The 10,619-nt window shown below is 36.6% G+C and overlaps 1 protein-coding gene across 35 annotated transcripts in view; it reads left to right on the forward strand.

Moving 5' to 3' along the window:
• The window catches only part of NRXN1 (neurexin 1), a 725,132-nt gene that overhangs the window by 504,105 nt on the left and 210,408 nt on the right, over nt 1–10,619 (forward strand). The window lies entirely within an intron of this gene.

The following is a 10,619-nucleotide window of genomic DNA, read 5'->3' on the forward strand; positions in this document are numbered from 1 at the left end:
GATTTAATTGTGCTGGGATTCAGTTTTCCAATAAAATAAAATGTTTTGGTTTTTTGTCTGTTGTTGATCTTTTTTTAACCAGGAGGCTATTAATTACTTGGATCTCCTCCAGTGACAAAATCTGGGACAGGTGTCTAAAGATAGGTTTGAAGTGTATTTTCAGCAGGGTTGTTACAAAGAAAGTTTGAAACTATTGCTTTGAGCTAAAAATTTTAAATAATAGTCCTCACTAGCATGTTGAGGGTGTTTGTTCAGGATGTTTCAGAACAGAGCTCTGAGGGAGTTTACTCTTAACCTTCTTCATTCTAGCAATAGAAGAGTAAATTACAAGTTTGATTATAGTATTCTAATTTGTGCTTGCCCTCTTTATTATTCTGTTTACTTAAAGATGGTGTAAACCTAATAATGAAATCAAGCTCATAACATATTCTAATTTGGAAAATTGTTACTTGATCATCTGAATTACAGCTTTAGTGTTAGTTTAGAAACATTTATTTTAAGTGATCATTTATCTCCCCAAATAACAATTGTTAATATGAGAAATGTTTCAAAAAATGCGTAATCTGCTTTTCTACCAAATGTTTAACAGTTCCAATAGAAGTATTTTAAATTCCAAGATGTATAGGTATGGTTGTGTGTGTGATAGGTATGCACCCCTATGCTTCAAGGAACGGGTGTTAATACGGTTTAGTCATCCAGAGATGCAGCTATTAATTTTCATGGCTATCACTTGACTTCTGTTATAGAGGTGAAGTAGTCTCCTGTGCAGTTTCTGTTGGAAGATCTAGTTCAACAGGAAATAGATACCATGTATAAAAGTTGGGTTTTTCTACTGCCACTTTCTCCTCTTTTCTGCCACTTTTTTTCCTGGTAGAAAAAAGGACAGAGAGCTCTTAGAATTACTATAATCCTCCTTTTTCCCCCTTCTTCCGGCATGGTCTGCATCTATCCCTGTGGCAAGTGGAAAAAGGCAGCAGCTTATTCATGCAGTGTTCCATTAATCACCATGAGCACTTCTGTGCTTGGCTTTTTCACCAACTTCTAAAGCCCTTAGGTAGTTCTGTCAGTGATTCCCATTCCTATCTACGCTTTTTTTCTCTCCTCTTCTGCCATTAAACAGAAAGTCGTTAGACAGAAAAGTATATATATGTGTGTACGTCATCGTCTTTCACAAGCGCTGTACTGTTGCAGCCTCAAACTTCCACCTTTTCTGTGGTGAGGAACAAAATAGAGTTCAATGAAGATATTGCTTCAAAGAGCTTAGAAATCTTGTTAAATCGTTCTGTCTGGCAATGCTGGTAATATTGCAAACTGGCATTCTCCAATGCGGCACAAGTAATAACTGCTCTACTAGTGAAGATGAGAAGAATAGATTTCCATCAATAGACTTAAAACACTTTTAAAATTTATTTTAATTATAAATTATGCCATGTTTCCATCTTTCATTGTTAAAATGAAAGATTTTGTATACCAAAATGTAATATTTTGTCTGCCTGATTTATGGAGTCAGCAGTTTTTGTGTCTTCCCTGTTTGTGTCATTTATTTTAAAATTTAAGTGTTTTGGAAGCATAAAAACAATATTCTGGTTTTTATGGTTACAGCTGGTTTTGAAATTGAGTATGGGAAGTTCTTGTGGAGGAGAAGGGCAGTAGGGCGTTTCAGATCTTACAGCTTCGTCATTCCAGAAAAGCCTACTAAGCTACAGGACACTAGCTATTGAAGCTAAACTGGGATCACTCAAGTGGGGTGAATTACTAATTAAACTAAGCTAGAGATATTATTGGTTTACTGAAGCAGGTGAAGTGGTGAGGATTGTTCTGTTAGTAAACATCCTAAGGTTTGAAAGAAGGAATCAGACTGATGTGGAAGCATTTTGAAGCATTGTCCTAACCCTCCTCTAAGGGAAGCTGAGGAAAACATCCCTCCCCATAATTCCAGTGAGAGAAGAGTGACAATCTTACCTAGTATATTGTAAATGTAAAAAAATAAAAAGAAATCATTAAACTCAGGGTATGCTGTGGTTGGTTTTTATCTTATTCCATTTAATATTATGATAAAAAAAATACTATAGAGAAAATGTAAATTGGTAAGATTAATACTGTGGTAGAAAAGCATGGGAAGCTATTTTAAAAGATGTTGTAATGTTACCTGAAAAAGTATGGTATGATTAAAGATAGACAGTATGAATATTTGCCATGTATGTTACACTTAATTAGTCAGAAATAGTTTGAAGCTGTAGCAGTACTGGAATGATAGATTAATCAGTATTGTATTTAGATTTTCAATATGTGTTTGTAGATCCTTCAGAGCTATGATTAATGGCTGAGGTGAACAGTCATATGAGAGGAAACACATTATGTCTCATAGAAAATTGGGGTTTGGATCATGAATAAATTCAGCTTGTGCTCTTTGTTCCAACTATTTATATATTACATCTATTATAATATATATTGCAGGAAAGGCATTTTTTCATTAGAAACTTTTTCCATGAGAATGATATGAACAAAGATCAAGTGAAAGCTTTTGTGAGTTTTTATCAGCTTTGGTTCAAAGATCATCTTGGTTGAAAAGAACATCAACGGTTTCCCATTTTCTTGTCTATGTGTTCAGCTTTGTATACGATACGAAATACTTTCATAAACTAGGGAAATATTGAATATCTTCAAATGAAGTGTTGAATTTTGTGTTCAAAAAATATTCTGAACAATATCTGAAAAATATTCTGAAATCAAGTGGTGTGCATTTCCAGCTTGAAACTCATGGAAAATTCTGCAAAAGTCCTGTCAAATTACTCCCTATCCATTTTTTGGAGCTTTTTTGCAAACTATAAAGGACTATTATTCCTGCTCCCCTCCCTCTGTCTCTTAGTTATACAAATGCAGTATTCTTCTGCACCGGGTTTTTAATAGCTGACTCTTAGGTTCTATTATACATGTGCATGATATATAGAAATTTTAATTTATGAAAGTATAATGACCTTCCTTCAAGTGAACAGAAATAATTCAGAGTAAAGCCAGGAAGAGGATCAGACTTCTGTGTGTGAGCATAACAGAGAAAAAGTGCAGTCTTAAGATAAATGAATTCATTGTCCTTTTTGGAATACTTCACATGTCTTGGCATTAATGGAAATGGAAAGTCAATTGAAAAATTCATATTGATTAGTTGTATTTGGATCAATGCCTAGAGAGTTCAACGTACTTTCACTGAGACTGATGGTCCCTTTTATTTTAGTGGTTTGTATTGGGTTGTAATTAATTTTCCCAGGAAGATTTTAATAATCTTAAAACATATATATATTCCCAGGATAAAGTTTCTTCTAATAATCTTATTTTAAATATAGAATTCCTTGTTATCATACGTGTATCTGTGCAATGTGAAGATTTAGTAAGGCCAGTGGTGGCTTGTGTATATGTGAAATGGTAATGACTTTAAAATCTACTTACTTACTTGCAGGAAGGGCTTAAAAAAATGAAAAAAAAAGAAAAAAGAAAAAAAAAGGAAAAAAGAAAAAAGGAGAACTAGGTTTCAGGAATCTGATCGTCTAGAAGTGTTAACCATGTGCATCAGTGGCTAGAGTCGATGGAAGCAAACATAGTCAGCAACCTCTGATAATCAGGCTATCATCATATAAGCTCAGTGTATATCAGGAATAAATCACTTAGGAGTCCTGGGAAGAAGATCATTATGTTTAACAGGGTTATGATATTTAATATTCTGCCACTTTGAGCAACAAGAAAATGACTTATGGGTGATGTTATCTAAGCCAGAATTCTGCTAATATTTGATGCTTATTTTGTTTAGATACATGATAGTTAATTCTGATTTTGTTGATGTTGTTAACATATGCATATGGTAAACACTATAGGTAGTTAGACTGTTATGCACAGTGTTCCTGTTATGCACAGTGTTCCTTTTCTGTGTGGGGATCAAAAAAAATAGCATCAGATTATGTACAAATCTTCAAACTGAAGAAAAATTCCTAGGAAAGAAGTATTTCCAGCCTTGCTTATGGGGTTTGAATAATGAAAAGCACTACAATCAAAGAATCATTTGTGGTACTAGACAGGCAGGTGAGAATGCAATTCAATGTACACAAACTTAAGTTAATTAGAATGGGAGCAATGAATTAATCTAGGGAATTTGTGCTAAATGGAGCAATCATTTACCTCACTGATCAGGTTAAAGATCTAAGTCTGTAGGAAAGAAATAAATCACTGAAATGGTCAAGCCATGCCTGGAAATTATTCAATTAACTTACTGTTTTGTATTAGCAAAGACATAGATTAAAAAAAAAAAACTCTGAAAAGAGATTTTATGATATAAGCTTTTTGTTAATGCCTCATCTTGAGTATTCTGCACTGTCCGTTATCCAAAGGGTATTTATTTTTTCAAAGAACATTGACCTTTTATTTTTCCCAAGCAGGATTTAACACTGAGCAATAGTGGTCAGTTCTTGCTGTGAACAGGCAAAAGTGCTGAGAGAAGGCTGTGGAAATGTGCTAATTCTGTCACAGAGCAGACTTATATATTACTGTATCAAAAATATGAATGGAATTTGGACAGAGGATATAATTGAACAGCTTGCCTGTGACTGCCATCATGGAGTGCAAAGAGAAATCCCAATGCTGGCATGAAAAGTCCATTGTAGCAGCATGGCAGCTGTCATCTCTAAGAGCCCACAAACATGACTGAGGGAAGCAACTCCTTTCATTGTCTTACTCTGTCTTGGAATGAATAAAAGCTCTCACTTCTTCCTCTACACAGCTAATAACTCCTTTATGCACCCTGTTCCCTTTGTGCTTTTTGGAGGATAGAATTTTCCTTTCCAAAAAGCATGCTGTTGAAGGGGTCATCAGCTGCCAGCCACTTGGTGAGAGGAGATTACATAACCGGTATGTCTGAAGTTCACAGATAAAATACCATGGGTCAGCAAAATGCTCTGGCCCTCAACACTGATGAATCTCCTGAGGTGTTCTGGCCCAGGTTTAGAGCCTGAGGTTGAGGAGATACTTAAAACACTTCTGGTGGGCTATACATGTATTTAATAGTAAGATTATCTGATAGCAATATGGAAAGAATTGTATGTAGCAATGGAGTCATATGAAATAGGCTTACAGACCAAATCATGGACTCTATGATCCCTTCTGATGTTGCATATCAGGATTATACTGTAAGTGAAATCCATCTGTTGTCTGAACTACGTAAGATCAAAAGCTATGTCACTGAATTTGATGACGAGTCTTCCTTTGACTTTACTGCTGCAAATTGCACACACATAGGACTTGAAGTCCATCATGAGGAATGAATTTAAATATTGAACTTAATTCTTCTGGGGCTTTGTAGAACTTTAAAAAAAATGCTAAAAATACTAGGGTTAGAAGGGCTTGGGGCTGAGTCATGTTATACTAAAAACAAAAGTTGCACGTTTTTGAGAAGTGGAGTAATTTGGAGAGGCAAGCAAAAGAGCAAGCATGTGTAATCAACATAAGGAAGCTCATGACCTCTTCATAAAGCATCTTTTATTTTTGACATTGTTGCTCTAAAAACTCTGAAGTACTGTCAGATTGCTTCTGGTCTTCATTTCCAAAGATTCTTTCTTTCTGTCCCCTTTTCCCTTGTTTCCTAAGTATGTTTTCTATCATTTCCTCAAACACAAATTTACAAATGCCTGTGCATATTCTTCAGTCCCAGCAAATCCCTGTGAAGCAGGTGGCAGCCTCCAAGTGTCTCGGTGATTACATACCTTTACCTTCCCACATAATGAGACACTGTGTAGCTAAAGGAACAGAAGGTTCACCATAAATGGTGACTGTGTGGTGTATGCACATGGAAGACCTTCTTGAGCATGACCATTGGCTGGTTCAGTCTAATAAAGAACAAACCAAGTAAGCATGCGGCCACAATTAGGAGACATATCCTTTCTTGTCTAGGTTGCTTATATATAAATAGCAAATTTCTGAATTCAGAAAGGAGGATGAAAGTATTTATTCATAAATAAATAGCCTATTGTTCCTCCATAGCACCAGCTTACCTAGCTGACATTATATTCTCCTACTGATATTTTGATTATCTAAATGTTTTTTAGTCTGCTACAGTCTTAAAGGAATAGACCTTAAGCTATTCTTATGCAAACTGGCCCTACCTATCTCAGTCTAACTAGGTTCTTCTAATCCAAAATGTCTTACACACTGGTTGCTAACCAACATCCTTGCATATGAAAGTTATAGATATTTTAATAACTTGGAACTAACTCTTCCAGAACATTGCCTTGCATAAAAAGAGCTGATGAAAAATTTAGCAGACATTTTAGCAACCTTATTAAGTTTTAAAGAATACTTAGCTGTTTGCAACAGTTGAGCAGTTGAGAAGTTGACTGAAACCTGGCTGTTCAGCTAAAGAAGCACAGAATCATAGGAAATTATCGTGATTGTCAGGACAATGAAAGCTCTGGAAGATTGAAGGTCACTTCTGAGAACTAGACACTTGTGTACGCCCATCCTGCATGGATACTTTTCTGCTTATTTTAACTATTGTATATGTTGTTATGCATATACTGTTTGCTATACCTAGTAATACAATGGAGTCAGCCCTGATATTTCCTGGCTTGTTACTGTCTAGTTCTCTTCTAATTTTAGAGAAGAACAAAAAGTTTTGCACTCCCTCCTCCTTCCTACAAGTCATGGGGGGGGGGTGTTAGGGCCATCACTGTGCAGGTTGTAGTCACTTTGGGCTGACAATGTGTGGTTTTGAAAAAATAAGGACAGATGTGAGCAATGGCATCACTTTCAGAGTATCCTAGACTATGTTTTTAGCTCTTGAGGGCAGTCTTAATAAAGGAGAGTGACTATCAGATTGCCGTGACCCACTGAAAGAGGGCCAGGTTTGGACAGTACAGAATCAAGGTGTTTCTTATGACTATAAGCCAGAACCTAAGATATGGCATATTAACTCCATGTCTTTTAAATTTATGAGCTCTAAATGAGAGTAAGGATATATTTATGCAGCAGCACAAAGTACCGGTGTAGCAGTTTTTCAACGAACATGCAGTACGAACAGTATCATTTTTAATACCAGTCAACAAGATTAGCCTGTTAATGCAGGACAAGGCAAGTGGAAAGCACAGCTGGTGACCTGAACAGATTCTTATCCGAACTCCAATTAATTCTCATTCTGACACTTCCACTATTAATTTGTCTGAAGAAACTACAGAAATATGCGTAAGTATATGCAGGATCTACATCTGGCTAGAAAACTCCTGCTGGAAGGTGAAAGGTACAGAGATAATTTCACAGAACCTGCTACTTTGCTTCAGGCATTTGTTTAAGTAAACATAAGTATTATAGTTAATCAATTTGGGCTAATAAGGAAAGTTTGTCTTAATACTATTCAGGTTTTGTGAGATACTACCTTAATTGTAATTCATAATTAGTTAATTAGACCCCTTATATAATACAGGTTATGCTCTCTGGTGCCTCAGTTTCATCACCAAACTGGAAACTTGTTTTACTGTTTAGTTAGTTTGTCTTTTTTTTTTCCTTCTAGTTTTATCATCTTTGAGCCTTTCTCACTTTTCACTTGTGCCACCAAGGAGTAAAATCATTGAATTTAATCTGGTGTACCAGAGGGCAGAACTGGACACACTGCGTCTGATTCTTACTTTCATCCACTTTAGTTACCTAACTTTTATAGTCTCTTGACAGTAACTCATTGCACCAGGATCATGTGGGAAAGGGAGCTACAGCAGGGAATTTTTGGATTTCCCAAAACCCAGGGTAACAACTGTATCTTCATTCTTTTTTTCATTTTCTTCATCATTTTCTTTTCTTTTTTTTTCTTTTTCTTTTTTTTTTTGGGGGGGGGGGGGGGGGAGGGAGGGTGGTCCTTCAGGGACCCAGGAGTTGGACTCAATGATCCTTATGGGTCCCTTCCAACTCAGATATTCTATGATCTGCTTTTCAGTAACATGCCTATGCTGTTCAATGATTTTTCTCTCTTAAATGAGCTTGACATGCTTGACACTAAAGCATCTCTGCGGCTGGTATATCACTGTGTAACAGCGAATGCTTTCCCAGAGCTGAATAGCCTTTTCCTTTCTCTCCCCAGCAACAATCATGGGTGTGCAATGCTTGCCGTCCTTATCAATCTTACTGTGATTCTTCCTGTTTGACAGTGTGCTTCTGCCACTGTTAAATCTCTTGGTTTTTTCCTTGTTTGTGTATTGTCATTTTTATTTCACTTAGATCAGGCTGGTCCCAAGCATTTCTGAAGCAATAACAGTCATGCAAAGAGTTTAATGAACTGATATTGTCAATTTTTTGGTGGTTTATGCTTAGTATAACAATTGCACTAACAACTGGTGAGTTCTCCTGTTAAGTGTTTAAGGAAGCTTAAATGTCTTTCTATTCATGAAACCCATTTGCACTGAAGAATGCTTATGCTACAGAGGGTGAGATTAGCTCAAGGAACGACTCATGAATTCCTTGTTTTCTGGTAATTACCTAGCTTACCCTGAATAAGGTGTGCCAAGAAAAAAAAAAAAAGGAGGTCCGTCAGTTTTGCCAGTTCTCTCTGAAATTATCTGGAAGTCTTCAGAGCATCAGCATGAAACTACTAACACATCTTTAACTCCTTGTGCTAGAATTTATAGCTGATATTATATACTCAATCAAGGACCAAATGTAAGCCCAGATATTCCCTTGTGGAGATGCAAACTGTGTTGCTGCTGCAGCATTGTATGTTCTCTGTGGTCTAAGAAATGCCACTCATACAGGACTGGTTTTCTGCATTTTCTGCCGGGGGAGAGAACTGTTGGGTCAGGTACTCCTATTTATCCTAGGCACTCTGGATTCAAGGGAGGGATTGAAGCCTTACAGCCTCAAGGACCTCATCGTACTCCCCTTTGGGGCTGGAGTCTTGTAATTCTCTGTTCAGCCCTCAACCTTGGTGGACTCGTGACTTAACTGCCTATTGCCTATGCACTGAAAGCTACAGATTGTTGGTTTTTTTTGTTGTTTTTGTTTTTCCTATCCTGCCTGAAGCCTTATAGTTCCCCATACAGGGTTTCTTTCCTGACACAGTGAATTTCAGGGAACAACAGAGTTCCTGGGGGAAAAGTTGCCAGCCTTTTCCTTGCATAGCAGATGGAGTTTTTAAGGCTCACTGTGGATTGTGTAGCAGTGCCTTCTCATTTAGGGACAAGCACAAAGAGCATTATCATACATGAAGTTACTTTACAGTAACTTCTACCAATTAAAATAAAAAGTGAAAAGATTATGCTATAGAGACTTAATAACCACTCAGCATATTTGATAATGTCACTGCTGTTGGTATCATATTCACCACTATGTTTAATAGCTGAACAGATGCAGCTCACTAGAGCACCACATGGTATGTAGCAGCAGGGAGTCCCATTTGACAAGTTGGTTTTGTTTTATTTCCTTTCCAGAAAGCCTTCCCTGTTATCCCAAGTTTCTGTAGTGTTTTGATTTGTTATTCAGTAAGCAGAAAAGGGCAAAGGGACTCTGTATTGCTTGTTTTTAAAGAAAGAGTCTTTTTGACTTTTTAGTGGAACGACAACAAAATTCCTAACAAAGATACTGTAAGGAGTATTCTAATGTAAAATTGTCAGCCTCTGACTTGAAAATGGTTTGTTTTTAGCAGTTGATGTGTATCTGCATGCGGAGGTTGCTTGTGGGATAGAAGCTATGTTGTTTTTTGGAGGTGGTTTGAAGGTTTTTTTGTTTTTTGTGTTTTTTTTTTTTTAATTGCAAGATTTTGTGTACATGTCTGCAAGTCATTTTGCTCAGTGAGCAATAACTCGTCTGTAATAGCACCATGGGATGTTGCAGTCGTTTGTTGCTTTGTCGTTTGCTCTCTGTGGATCAATTCATAAGAACATTTTGTGAGACTTTCCAATCTTCTAATTGCTTCTCTGGAAAAACACCTGAGTATATACTTAGAGGCTAAAATAGGATGGCTATACACTTTATTCTAAAAAAAAAAATCAGTACAATACAGAGTAGGTAATGAAACCCTGGAAATATGGTTTGGGTATTTGTTTTCAGGTAACATATAAGAAAGATGGGAACAAGTCTGAAAGTATTGCAAGAATTACATGATCCATCCTGTATTACCTGGTCCATAAAACAGAAAAAAACACCTTGGTTATACTTTCTACTCGTTATTAATGTGGTTATACAGTTATAGCTAGGGCATTGTTGAGGGCTAAACTCAAGGGCAGGGACTTCCCCAGAGCTAAAATGTGGTCACAGGTCTGTGTTTAATGATATTTAAGACCTCTGGGTTTCTATTCATAATCTACTTTTTAAAAGTTTTGCTGGGTATTTAAATTATTTAATCATTAAGATATTGATTTTCTTTTCTTTTTTTCTTGCTTTTCACTGCACTTTCAAACTCAAGAAATGCAGGCATGTCTCCTTGTCACAGCTGTAGTAGGGTGCATGATGACAACAAGCTGTGCTAGTGTGGGAGGAGGGGAGACAGAGGTTTCAAGCACCGTGGAGAACTGATTAAAATTCAAAATAATCTTGATAAAGGGGAGAAATAGTCTGAAATCAGGAAGAGGAATTTCTACAAAGGAAAGTACAGAGCTCTGTTC

The sequence above is a fragment of the Anser brachyrhynchus genome, assembly GCF_964034855.1.
Source record: "Anser brachyrhynchus genome assembly, chromosome: 3".
Taxonomy (NCBI): domain Eukaryota; kingdom Metazoa; phylum Chordata; class Aves; order Anseriformes; family Anatidae; genus Anser; species Anser brachyrhynchus.